General features: G+C 38.2%; 1 protein-coding gene across 2 annotated transcripts in view; it reads left to right on the top strand.

Annotated features, from left to right (window-relative positions):
• kcnq5a (potassium voltage-gated channel, KQT-like subfamily, member 5a) overlaps positions 1-12542 on the top strand; it is a 130178-nt gene that overhangs the window by 31935 nt on the left and 85701 nt on the right. The window lies entirely within an intron of this gene.

Raw genomic sequence — 12542 nt, 5'->3', positions numbered from 1 at the left:
CCAAAAATTTCCAGCCCATTGCTCCAAAAAGACGCACCCAGACAACAGTAATACACTAACTCCCACTCCTGTTGACTTTTTTCCCTCTCCCGTCCCAGTTCTGTGATGAAGAGGGAAAATGACTCCTATTCTGCAGGAATCCCACGGGAATCCCGTGTCCCATGGGATGTCCAAAAGAATGTCAGCCTCTAGCGGGAACAATGGACAGTCCCTGTTGTGGTCAGGATGGGGGGCAGATCTGGTTTAAATCTGGTGTTCCAGGTCCAATTTTCCAACCTTTACCAAAAAGATTTCCACTCTGAACAAAGTTTAAAACTTCAGCTCAAGTTCCAACCTAACCATAGCCAAGTTGTCTCAGTAGCTTAACCTCAATCAGAGTTCTTCCAGTTGCCTAAACAAAGAAGACCTTTACTATATGATGAACAAAAGAAAATAGAAAGTCCAGTTCATGGGATTGTCACATATTCCGGTTTGTGGTGGAGGAACACAATGTTCACATAATTCATACTGACAACATGCAATCTGCATTTCAGAGTTCGTGCTCATTTTATTTATGAGAGCTCATTGGAAAAATATGAAAGAAGATGGAAGTCTCACCATAACTGTTACCACAACAGTGACACAGATGTTCCCCTATGCAATGACAAGGCTCAGTGCAGCCTGTAGACAAAGTGTGCGTGTGTGTGTTTGTGACACAGTGGGAGGTAGTGCTCTTGTGTGTCTTTTTTTTAATGGGTTTCTCAGTGTCCTCGTGCCACAGAGGCTGAAGAGCAGAACAATGACAAAAGTGTTGGGAAGCATTAACAGAAATAAGAAAAACATTTTTATTCCATCAATCTTGAAATAATTGCAGAAAAACAACATTTGCCGGCCAAGAAATGTCCTTTTAACTCTGCGTCTCTGGCAGCCACTGTGCGTGTGATTGAGTCAGTTTCTATGTGCGTGTGAAGTTGCAATGCTTTTTTCCATTATGAATCACTTTTATTATTCATAATTAAGAAAAGCAGTGAGCCTAATACTACAAAGCAAAACAAAAACACCCCCGTTCAGTAATACAGCTGGCCCATAATCCCATTCTCTAATTGGAAGTAGATGAGTTGAGGAGATCAAAACATCCATAGTGATGGGGGGAGAGGGTGGGAGGGGGGAGTTGGGGGTTTTAGGTGGTTTGTCATAAACACGCTCCACTTTTCTACAAACATCCCTCTGTTAATATACAGCTAATTTCCATTAACTAATAGATTTTGTAGGAAACATAATGCAGTCCAGATTACATTTTTATTGACTTAATGAGGAAACTTTTTTATTGAGCGTATCTAAAACATGTTTAATTTGTTTCCTTCAATATCTGGTCCTGGCAGATAAAAAATTAATAACATTTTTTTTATGGTTATACTATATTAAAACAAAAGTTGAGAAAACTCATGTCAAGGCAACTGCCTTCACTAGATTCTTGAATTTTGAATCAAACTATTAAAAAAAAAAAAAAAACTAAATACAGTTTTGTTGACCTACAATCTTTTGTTTTGACAATTTACTTTTCTTATTTAGATAAACTTGAATCTTAAAGTTTTAGAAACAAAAAAAAGGTATTTCAAAAATTGGTCACTGAGCTCTGAACCTAGTGTTATGTTAAGGCAACTCAGAGCACTTAAAAAAAATGTAGGAATTTAGTAGAATCAACTAAGTTTTTCTCATTAACTTAACTTAAATATGTATTTTATTTATTCAGGTTAATTTAACTTAAAATTTCTGGTATTTACTGTCAAAGCACAACAGAACCTATAAACATGAGTTCTTCTGATCTTGAAAGGATGAGTTGAATTAATGTACTGTACAGAATTCAGTCAAGTTGTCCTCAATGATGATTGGTCCTTTAGCTAATTACACTGGACACCTCCTCAGATACTCTTATTACTATTATTGTAAATGACCCACTGAGGTGACGGTTGCTGTCATTACTTACATCTTTCCGCCGAATCATCAGCAGTGACCCTCTTCTTAAGAGGGGCAACACCATTGATTACCGCTTGGCTTGCCAGCTGTGTTTGTGTGCTTCAAAACAGAGCAGACACACCAAACAGATCAATGCACAAGCCAATAAGGAAACCAGGGCTCTTCTGAGTCATTTAGGTAGTTAGTTTCAAGTGACATACACATTCACAATGCACCAAACCTCATCGGGCTTTACTATTTCATACTTACATACATACATTTTCCTGTAATATGCAAATTAATGTTACAGAGAGTTTCCATTTTTATTCAGCCCTACTGTTATTTCTTATCACATCATCAACAAAAACATGAAACGTGATGGTCTATGTTCGCTGCAACACTTTGCTGGCTATATTTGGCTGTTTTGTGGCTGTGTCTCCAGTAGCACAGAGCAAAAAGGGGTGGGGCTTAGGAATGGTCAAGTAAACCCTTTAAAATGCCCAAAAACATAAAAAAAAAACAGCATCCACTTGAGATGGTTTCCAATTTAGTGCTGAAGTGCCAAGAGTTTAAACAGTCAATCAGCATTTGAAAAAAATACAACATCCGGAAACCCTCTAATCAAACAGTCCAACCTGCCAGCAGTGCTGATGACACCAGCAAATCCATCTCTATTTTTTCTTCCTTTTTCACTTTTATGCCTGATGCTTTTGCTCAGTAAGCCAATATGGGCGGCCACTAGTTCAGAGCTGCCAAGTCAATAAAAGCAATTAGATATGAAATCACTTCAGAGAGCAGATGATTTCTTACTGGAAATCTGCTGATCTGTGCCCCAGCTGAGCTGCTTGGCCAAATACGACCACAGGCCGCGAACAGCTTGATTGATTGGAGGAAACAGTGGTGAGACAAAAGCAATTCTGTTGCAGCGTTCAGAGGCAGGCTTCTTAACAGGAGGAGGAAATGCCTTACATCAGAGAGATTATGGTTAAGTCCACTCTGTTTGAGATGACTGGATAAATTGTACGTTTTATCTTAAAGGTTATGTAGTAGGGCCTGATCAAACCTGGTAATTTACAGTACTTCATCTAGATTGACTTTTTACTTGTATTGCACAAAGACATGCATTCCGATATCTGAAGCAAACTTCAATGCAGTCCATCCAAAAGTTGTTGAGATATTTCAGTCTGGACCAAACTGGTGAACTGACATTGCCTCCCAAACAGACATGTGGTGAGCTTGGCTAAAAATGACTTGTTCTCTGCCCAACAGCCAATTTTGAGGCCACACTTTTATTTATGTTTGTGTTATGCTTTTGGTGGACATTTTTCATGTCTTCTTGTCTGCATATAAAACTGCAGGCCCAAGAGACCGATATAAACAGCCAATGACTATAAAACTCCTCTTGTGCTCCTTCTTCTTCCTGTGTAAGTAAACTGAATGAAACAGCTTAAAATAAACCTACCCAACATTTTTAGTCTTCTCTCTATTGTGAGCATGCATTGTATGTAATAAATCCACGTTCAATCTTAATATATTTCTTTGTCAGATCTAACAAATCATTTATAGTGCCCTTTTAATGAATGAAAATGAAAAGGTGGATGCCAAAGCCACCCACGCACTGCTTCAGCACACTGCTCTGTGTTGTTTATGTCAGTGGTATTTTTCCAAACACTTGCCAAAGCTCACCTGATAAATCCCTGTAATATTGGAAAGGGGATTTAGCCTGTAGGTGTGAGTGAATTAATTTCTCCGTAGTTTGATCTGTGCTGCTCCTATGCAGCTCCGACCTTACATATTGTATATACCATAATGAGTCAGTCTCCTGTGTTATTGAAAACGCTACTGAAGCCCTATAGCATGATAATTCTCTGCGCCTGTTATGTTGAGTCTTCTTGTTTTTTCTTGCAGAGAAAGAGAGAGATTTATTTATTTATATTTTCAGTCATTTTCGTCTCTGCTGTACATTTTTGTATGTGTTTATCCTCTAGTTATAAGTGACTATAAAATCAAAACCAAACAAAAGTTTAGTTCCTGAGTTTAAACACATTTTAAAGCCAGTCTGATATTTGTGGATGAGGATTCTGACATCTGGAACAATATGCAGTGAGACTCTCAGAGGCACCAAAAGGTTTTGATGGTAACAAAGGTCCATTAAATTTAAGTCACAGGACCCCAAAATTTTCCATTGAACTCCAGGATAATAGTATGTGAATGTCTGTAACTTTGGTGAACAACAGAGTTACACAGACATGTCATATATTGACTGTCAGCATCTTCCAAATTTTAATGCTGATGATTAATGCTAATCAGCGTCCTAGGAGGGACTACTGGCAGCTATGTGCATGGTTTTAGGTATGAGGATGGAGACAAACAGTAGCGGCTCCTGAAGAGGTTAGCGTAGATACTGCGATAGCATCAGTTATATAAGAACTGGAGAGTATTTCCTCATTGAAAGAACAGCAAAGCACAGCACTGAAGGCTTTTATTGATGGAAAATATGTTTTCGCTCTTGTCCCAACTCCAAACAAGTTTCTAATTTGGACTTCCTCGATGGTTCTGTGTAACAAATTGCTTGGCGTGTCAGGTTAGGGCTAACCAAAGAAAGTCTTGGCTAACTGAAATTCTACCACTCTTTAACCAGTTGCTTGGTGATTATATGCATCAATCACATCAACCAAGTGCACTGAGTGCTCTCTTCCTGCTAGCCTAAATTGGATGCTAATCAAAGTTATGCAACATTACAAACAAATCCACATTAGGTGCACAAGCTAATGCCGAATTTAACAGGATATAAACAACTACAAATAAACACTAAAACAACATAAAACATGGTAAAACCTACAGCTTACAAAGTTTAAAGTCAGGTCCCAGAAAGCCAGTGATCTAACATTGAACTTGAACAATTAGTGGCAGAACTGCATTGATAAAGCAATCTGGCAAAGTGAAATCTATGCACACATAAAAAATATACAGTTCGTTTTGGTTGGGGGTCAATATAGGGATTTGTGATGGTAGTCTGACAGGGTCTCACATATGAAATGTGTCTGGTCCACATATGTCTTGCCCTCCGACAGTAATGGATGAATGAGAATTTGGTCAGACAAGAACATAACAAACCAATCGACCAACTGATCAAAAGGTGTCAGTGCTAGTTGAATGTGCAACACTCTCCATGTTGAAGCTTTATGTTTTATTGAACCCCCCGACTTTGTCTATAACTGTCAACCTTCAGCCGCTGGATGCTTGATCACTTGATCGTACACATATGTTGTTTTGGGGGCACTTATTGAATTGACCCATGCTGTCGTTATTCTTGATGGGCTGTCTCGTTAGGATCAACCCCACCCAACACGATCAAAATATTCCTGTCCTTATCGCTTCCTGTATTGAAGGGAGATGGATTGATTGGAAGGCAGAATGTGGTCACGATCCAAGACTGTTCTCACCGGCAGCATCAGTTCTTGCAGTGAATGTGTTCGTGTCGAACAAAGGTTTGGTTTGTAACTGTTAAAATGCTCTCAGGGTTGTTTTTTAGGACTGTTTCATTGACCTGTTTTGTCACTTATGATGTGGACTTCTGGGTCTGATGGTGCTTGATGGACCAGAGATGTGTGTGCGTGTGTCCATTAGTGTGTGAACTCAAAGACAGAGCGAACGACTTCAATATGCTGGCCATTTCTCAGTTCATAGCACTGGATTTCCTCGTCTAAGCCCTCAGCTGGATAAAAGACTTTGTTACCTGGACACCTTGATCTCTGTTCACTTCAATATCTGACTCATACAGGCTGAGGCTTGCACACTGTTTCCACAGTCTTTATCTCTCTCTGAGGGGTTAAAAGGCATATAAGGTCAGAAAAGGGTATATCAGTATACTATTTGAAGGAAATCTCCGAATTTGAGATGTTGATTTGATAGGAAAACTAATGATAATTGACTCACATGAATGACCATTAGCAGCACAATCAATGTAGTTAAGGCATTTTTGGCAATTTTACATAAATTTCACCATTAGTGGAAGCATATTGCTGGCTATTTCTTCTGCATGAGGGCAGTTACTGGAGCTGGAAATGTTGATTTGGGGATATGTGGAAACTAAATATCATGACAAAAGGGTTACATTTGGTTAAAATTGGTAAAGACAGAATTTGATGAGCCTTACGAGTGAATGAATATACTTTTTAAATGTTATTTATTCTTCAAGATTTCCCAGCAGTTCCTCAAACAACGTAAGATGACAACACAAAAGGACATTCATACAGTATGTAATACAAGCAGACATAAGATTTAAAGGTTTTTAACAGCTACACAGAAATAATGATGCACAGTTGCATTCCTCAAAAGATGCAAATGTATTTTCACTGTGTAAAACTGATATAAATCACACTTACTGTTTGTACGTTGCATGTCATAAATAACAACATATTTTTTTGCACGCTTAAAAGCATGTTCACAGGGGCATCTACAAAAAGAACTGACAGAAAACATGTGCAGGGTTGTTGATGACATGTTAAGAGTTTAGCAGCTCATGAGCCAGAAACGTTGTTCTAACAAAAGAAACCCAAACTTCTGCAAATGTTGTGGCATCAGGAAGTTGAGGTCAAATAAATTTGATAGAAAATCAGTTCATAAAATGTGTTCAAAAAGCTTAAGATATTTATGAATATTTCGGTGTCTTAAGACTCACACAGTGCATGTTGGGAAGTCTGCTAATATGCTGATCGTGTTTCTTTAGAAACTGACCTCTGTACATTACATTCAGAATTCACATTTTTGAGAAGCCATTACACAATATTTTTTGTTTGCTTCAGTTCCTGTGAGTCTCTTGTGTGTAGAGACTCATGAGATGCATTTTTTCAGTTCATAACAACATCAAGTTTTAAATTGGGCCTCAAAAAACTTTACTAAGACCACCGATGACCACATCCACAACAAGGTACGAATCTTTAAACGTGACACAGTACTGCTTTTGTGTCACAATATTTAGCTTTTTGTCAGCTTCAAAAATGAACCCTTGTAACACAGATCTGTTTTCACACAGCATACAGTGTTAAGAGAAGCAAATATAAAACTGAAGGATGTGTAACGTTAATAACAGGTCTGACTGCATTTCATACTGAGGTGATTTGTTCCTCCTAACAGCTCTGCTTATTGGGTTACACTTCCTGCCCCCCAGCTGCTTTAACAAATACTTTGCAATTCTCCTCTTCCCTGTGTGTGTCTCTGTAAGTCCCTCCTTCATATACTCGCCCATACATGTACAAACAGTTATACCTTTTATCTTTTTCCTCATAGAAACCCTGAATGAAATGGTGTGTGGAAGCCTGAGAGAGAGATGGACACAAAGCACTTGAGGCTATTATCAGGCAATTAAGGCATAAGTGACACATCATTTGTAGATAAATGAGAACTCGACTTCAGTGTCTCAATCTGTATGTCAGCTATTGAACTGTTGAACGAGTTCAAGCTGTTAAAAAAACATGACTAACAATGAGTTAGCAGCTCTGTCAGACAAGGTGGCATGGAAAATAAAACCCTGTCCTCACCCCAATCATATCTGCAGACAGGTTGATATCCAGTTTTTATTAAAAAGTTTACCCAGATCTAACTCCAGCCTTTCTGAGGTCATGTCTAAGTTATCTTTTATCCTTGAGAAAGGGTAAGAGTGGAAATAGTTATCCATGCCATCCTCAGTTCATTATCTGTCTCTGTCGCTGGTGTTCAGCTCTTTTGAACTGATGTTTGAAGTTGCCAGTCGAGGTGGTGCTGGGATGTCTAAAGGGTTTCATCAGACTTTTTGTTCATAATGTTTGAGTTTCTCTCTCTCTGGGTGTCATTTTTCACAATCAGATTCAAAATATACTTTATTACAGTCTCATTATAACCATTCATTAAAATAAAGTATATTTTGAATGGTTAATGAATGGTTATAATGAGATTGTAAAAAAGGTAATTGTTTTATTATATGGCTGAGATTAAAATTTAAAGATTAAAAGTTAAATACTACTAATTGTCTAGCATGTAAAGGGCAAGTAGTCTGTATGAACACAGTGAAACATTTTTTATTTAATTTTGTGAGTGATTAAAAATAAATTCACTTAAGCGTATTAGAATATTTACTTGTATACATTGTTTATTTAATAGTAGAATATGCAGGATTTGTCAGTTGTTGCTAGTAAAGGCCCTGTACAAAGGTGGCCTCTCCTCCCTGGCTCAACGGATGAGAGAGAGAGGGAATGTAGTGAGGGAGCAACATTAGTGAGAACAAAGCAGTGAATCACAGAAATAAAACATTATTTTCTGATAGTTTCAGACTGGTTACATTCTAAAGCACAAATAAATGCACACACACCTCATCAAACTTCATCCCGTTGCTGTGTCCACAGTCTGCTGTGTGTGAGGGCAGAGATGAGAGATGGAGACAATGATGTAACCATTGGTTGCTACATTTTTATAGAGTCCCGATTACACAACCTGTGTGCTGTATTGGCCGTGGGATACAAAGCACTGTCCAAAGGCAGAAACATCCCAAACACAGTGAAATATGAGAAAATAAGAAAATACTGGGAGTGAGCAAGATCTCTGCAGATACAGACACAACCACACACTTCTAGTGTGTCCTAAGCGATGACTGACAGGGTTTATTTTGAGTCTATACATTTTTTAAGGAAAATATAGCATAGTATGCCTTTAAAGTTAAATATTTATCTTAAAAGTGCTGTTGGGTTTCCTCCTTAGTGACTGAGAATGGGTGTGCTTAACTTTTATGGATATTATATGATATGACTTTAATTGATATAGATCTCAAATTTAAAAACAATAATCATCGTGTACACAGTATATGCATGTTATTCTGGGGGAGTTTGGTGATTTGCGGCGCAATCGCAAAAAACTTTTCTTTCAAGGGGTGCTGACTGTAGTTTGAAAAAGTCTGAGAACCACTGGTTTAATCACGGTCAGTGCAGGAAAAGTTGGAGGAAAGATTTAGCAAAGAAAGAATGAATGTAGTTGATAGAAGGTCCTCACAAGTATAGTTTGACAGAGGCGTATGAGTGTGCTCATATGAATCTGGGTACCCTCCTGTCAGTCATTAAATGGAGTCCAGACTCATCATCTGCTCCTGAGTTTGTCTCTGACCTTCGCAGTCCCTTGTTTAAATGTTAATTACATATTTCACATCTGCTACACTGTTCTGCCTCGTAGCCTCACAGCCGGTACAGAATTAACTACAGTTACCTTTCTAAGGTCTTATAGACGGGCTTCAAGCTTCCTGCTTTTGTAATCATGAGATACTGGCATACATTATGGGTTCTGGCAAATCAATGAAGCAAGTCATCAGCAGTTTTGACGCAGTCAGTGAGACTGTCCTCAAACTGAAAGGTGCAAGTAAACATTCTTCTTTCTGTGGCTACATAACATACACATTCATGTTATAAACTGACACAGGCACATTTATATAATCACAGCCTAGTCCTGTTTTAATTGTTCAACAATCCAAAATTGGGTTAATATTGTAATCTTAACTTTACAAACCATAGAATTTTCTTCATTTAACATCCCAGAGAAGACTTGTAGAACAGGGTGACATGGGAAATTGGCCATTCTCAAATGGACAGAAAACATCTTATCCTTTCACCTAATTCAAATGTTCAATCTTATGAGTTTACAGTCGATGGATAAAATAGAGTACTTAATACAGTATTATAAATTCAACCACTATCTTCAGCCTCACTAATTACTCAGAGTAGAGCAACACCGAACAAAAGAACAATTGACACATTAAATTATCTATGGAAACTAGGTGGGTGTCACATGTATAAATGCATTAATGAAAATGCACTTGTTATACAATCACCAGCGTAACAGGGCATCACCAAGGACAGCACAGTTATATGAGCAGCAGAAACACGGTGGCAAACACTGTTACTGCTTCAGTTGTGGGAGTGTTTGATTTTGGGGCACTTAGGGTGCTTTCAGTGATTCATTTGGTCTGAACCAGGTAAATAAATGGTACCTCGCCTCTGAGCTTTGGTCCATTTTTAGCATTTTTCAGATTTTTTTTTTTGGCTTTATTATGGTTAAGTACCCACTTGTCAGACAGTACGTTAAATCACTGATAAATGAAATCTTTGTTACTTATGCTGAAGCACAATAACCCCAACCTTAATTTTAATCATAACCTTTAATTAAATATCTTTAGTACAAACAATATTCATATTGCTTGACAACTTGCTATAAACAGGCAGATGCACCTGCACTCTTGTAATCGTCATGAACTGCTGAATGGGTCTCTTTGGACCTCTGAGCCCGGCTGCAGTCGCAGTCTTCACATTCTCTGCCATCACTTTTGTTTAAAACTTGGACGCTAGAAAACACACCATGCTGGTGTTTATGTGAACAGGTCTCATGACAACCAGCTGTGAGTCAGTCCTGCGCTAATAACCGCGCCGTGATTAAAAAAAGACAGATGTTATCACTCCAGCGAACCAGCATTAAAGTACAATCGCAAACTAAATCATCTGTTCACAGTACTGATGCAGCAGACATTTAAAGCCTGCCTCCCCACTATCCGGTTCGGGCATTTGTGTCTGTGAATTTACTGTCCTCATGTGCAGTTTATCTGCCCGACATTACAGCTGACCAGTACTGGCTGTGCTTTTACAAATGTCAATGCAGCCTGCGCTCTGTCATTGTGACAGTTTGTGTTCCTGCTAAGCAACTCATGGCTGGTCATCCCTGCTGCAGGCTGAGGTGTCTGTGGTAGTAAGAACATGATGGAAAAAAAGGGACATTTTTACTCCAAAAATCCCAAATTATTTAATCTGAATTCAGATATTAAGAACAGACAAATGGTTGATGACTTATCTGTATCAGAGTTAGCATAATTTTGTTTTACACACTTCAGATTGAGTTGAGTTATCAAGATATGTTGTAAGAGTTGTTCTATTGTCATGATGGCATGATGTTGACCTAAGGATGTTCTCAAAGCATTTTGTTTAATTTACCAGGGACTAAAAAAATCTGTCATGGTGGTGTTACACCAAACATATCTCATAGACAAATTCCTTAGATATTAAAGGGTGAAATTGGACCATTCAACCTTTGAAAACCGATTACAATTAACAACTCCTGGCCCTCTCCTATTGGCTTGTCATCACCTGGCACTACAGGCTAATAGGAGAGACTCTTGTTTTAACTTGTACTGTAGCCTGTCTGTGCACATTTTCCTTTGTGGGGCAATTAAATTGTCCTGCCACATTCTGTAGATATTTCTGAAAATGAAAGTATTCTGAACAATAAACAGTCTGGCTAAAGTCACCAGCAGTTTTAATGAGTATTTGGATCCACTGAATTACATACAGACCCCTTCCCATGGCATGACACATGTTTTTCGCAGGTCTTTGACCAGATGCAAAATCCACGTCCTGTATGAAAGTCTGGCGTACAACTGTCCAATATGAATTCCTTGGATAATCGATGGGTTGAATCATGCCGAGTTGTGTGTTCTGATTGAAACTTGAAGGGCAACACACACCATCTCCCTGCCTTTTTCTGCTGACAACTTGATGAAGGTTCTAAACACGTCTGACTAATAGATGACTGCAGAGGAAGCTCCATTCTAAAGTCTTGCTATGTTCAGCTGTCAGTGCTTTTTTAGTTTGTGACTGAATCGGCCGAATCTGAGTTTTGTTTCCTTGTTCTTGTTTTTCTTTCATGTAACAACTATCTGCCGCACTATGACTTTTCTACTGCAATATTGGAGCAATTCAATTTGAACTTTAACACCAATGACTTGTGACTTCACTTTAGCTTTTTGAAAATAGACTTGATACCTTCCCCCAATCCCACAGTTTAAAGTTATTTAAAAAAATGTGCCATGAATCAATTTATTTTACTTAATTTCCTAAGTCAACCAACATTAATGCTATTCATTTCCAGCACACTTAATTTCACAAATCCTCTGTGAACCAATCAGTTGGTGTCAAGTTTCAGGTAGGGCTGCCTCCAACTTAAGATTTTTCTTGTCAATGATTAGTTAGTGAAGACCATTAGTTGACAAGTTGTTGTGAGTTTATGATATTAATTAAGTTATTAAAATATATATTTTTTGAGGCACAAAAGAGTCGCCTGTTAGATGATAACAAAGTGAAAAACAGAATCACAGACTTATCAACATGGTTAATGATGTATACTTAGAAATTAACTCACTAAATTACAAACCTGCTCCTCAACCGCATCATGCCTCCTGTCACCACCGGAGCCCGATCTGTCTTCATCGTCTGCCCACTGTCTGTCTTGGAATCAGTGTCCCAGTCTTATAGGACCATTAACAGAACTAACTAGCTAACGAGCTAATAGCAGCTACAGCAGCAGTGTGCAGGCAACTTCAGTGTTACAAGAGAAAGTTGTTTTTTTTTTATCTGCGACTAATGGACTGATAAAAAACTGAGTCGACTCTTCTCACCAACTAACAGTTTAATTGACTATTACAAGGCAGCAGAATTTGCAAAAGAGAACCATGAAAAACTAAATTTTAAAGAGCTCCTGGTGGAAAAAATACCAGAGATAATTTTGTGTACAAAATCTGTGCGGTTGTTAACAAAAGAAAA

The sequence above is a fragment of the Lutjanus erythropterus genome, chromosome 14, assembly GCF_056507025.1.
Source record: "Lutjanus erythropterus isolate fLutEry1 chromosome 14, fLutEry1.hap2, whole genome shotgun sequence".
NCBI classification, from domain to species: domain Eukaryota; kingdom Metazoa; phylum Chordata; class Actinopteri; order Lutjaniformes; family Lutjanidae; genus Lutjanus; species Lutjanus erythropterus.
The sequence above is the reverse complement of the archived record's forward strand: the minus strand, read 5'-3'. Positions and strand labels throughout refer to the sequence as shown.